The sequence below is a fragment of the Eurytemora carolleeae genome, unplaced genomic scaffold (assembly GCF_000591075.1).
Source record: "Eurytemora carolleeae unplaced genomic scaffold, Eaff_2.0 scaffold1304, whole genome shotgun sequence".
Taxonomy (NCBI): Eukaryota; Metazoa; Arthropoda; class Copepoda; order Calanoida; family Temoridae; genus Eurytemora; species Eurytemora carolleeae.
The window spans coordinates 28559-30503 of NW_019402103.1; positions in this window are offsets into that span (position 1 = coordinate 28559).

Here is a 1945-nt window from a genome sequence, read left to right on the forward strand (position 1 = left end):
AATAATAAAAAGAGAAAAGGAAGATGGGGGGACAGGAAAAGGGGAAAGAATGTAACAAAAAATGATGATGTAAGTAAAGTATCATTTCTTTTCATTTGCATCTTCACAACAAAAAAAAAATTTAACAAAAAACAATATCAAAAATGCTTAAAAAAATCTCAGGGGTGACCTTGAAATTTACCTTTTTACGACATCAAAACACTTCATTAAACTAGTATATGCATTGTCTAAAGTATGCTCTCAGTTCTGTACAGTTTACATGGTGCTTCGAGCAGGGTGGATGATATGAGTGTTGAGAATTCTACTACAACAGTTTCTCTGACATTGAGATAGATTGAAAACAGTCAGAAGGGGTTACGGAGACATCAGATACTTGTCGTTCAACATCCGTCCTCCGTCGGTAAAATGGACCCGAGAGGTCGGAGCTGATCTCTTGAGAACCGAATTGAACCATTTTTCTGATTCGAGTATCCGACGTGGGCCAGATGTTACCAATGATATTCAGGTCTCAAACTCGTTTTGGGTCAAGAGAAACTGCCTGGGCCCGGGGTTTGATTTTGTCCAAGGACTTGAGCCTTTCAGGCCAGTACTTCCGGTACTCCCAGGGACCCGGAGACTGAGCTGGTCCAGGGGGTAAAGTAAGGACGAGCTCTACAGCGCTCAGACAGTTTCGAATCAGTGTCAGTTGGCGAGTTCATGAGCTACAAAGGTTTTGAGACGTTCTAGATATTTGTTGTACAGTTCTACAACGTTATGCCCGGCTACCTGAAATTTATTAACAATCAGAAAGTCGCCTTAATAAAAATTTAAAAACAAGATATTTTCTTTGAAAAATTAAGGTATTTGTTGAGTCACAGAGAACAAATAAATCTTTTTTTTTTGAATAATTATTTTTTATTTTCATGGAAAATTTGCTGAAATGAGTCAACAGCAGGGAAAATGAGCGTGTCCTTGCAAAAAATCCTTACAATCAGTGTAATGAAAAAAAAACATACAATCAGTACAATCCGTACAAATGTAGGGCTAAAAAAAAATTTGATACAATCCATACAACGTAAGGATTAGCAAATCAAAATTTGTTGTAAGAGTTTAAAACTTTGTTGATACCTATCAATAGTATAAGAATAAAATTATATGATCAAGCATATATATTTGTTTCTTAAACCAATATTCATTTAAGAAATTGATTTCAAAATCTATTGAATTGTATATATTTCAGCTTTACCAGGCAAAACCGTATAACCAAATTACCTTACAATTTTTTTTGATAAATCTTGATTAACCTTATTATTTTGTAGGGAACTTAACAACAAATTTATTTAAAAATTATATTTTTTCTGATTTTAAACATTAAACACGAAACGCCGTAAATAACTAATAAGCAAATAAATAATAAGTAAAATATATTAATAAGTATTTTAAGTATTTACCAGCATCAGGATCATCAAAAGTCAGTCTTTTCTTCAATGCAGCATATCTAAAAATTTCTCATCTTAAAATCGTGAACTAATTGATTTATTCCAAAAAAAATCATTTCCGAACTGCTATATTCATGAAATTTAGTTTAGGAATTCTGTGATATACAATATCAAAAGTTAACAAAAATCAAACCTCTACAGCTTCAGGTTGCAAAGATATACGGATGAGAAAATCATTTCGTTTTTACTTACTTTACCATAATTAGGTGATTCAAATAACAATGAGTATAATGCACTGAAATCGCATTATAGTACACTTCTTTGCAAAGCTTGAAATGCCCTATTTAAACTGTACGTTTAAAACCTTTATCTGGAAGAAATGGATTATATATCAATTTATTGTGTTATTTAAACAGAGCTGAAAACTTTAGAGTCGTGGATATCAGAATATCTAGAATAATGCATTAACTCCTGGTTTTAATAAACCAGAGATTATGTTAAAAAAAAACATTAAAAAACCCCCCCCC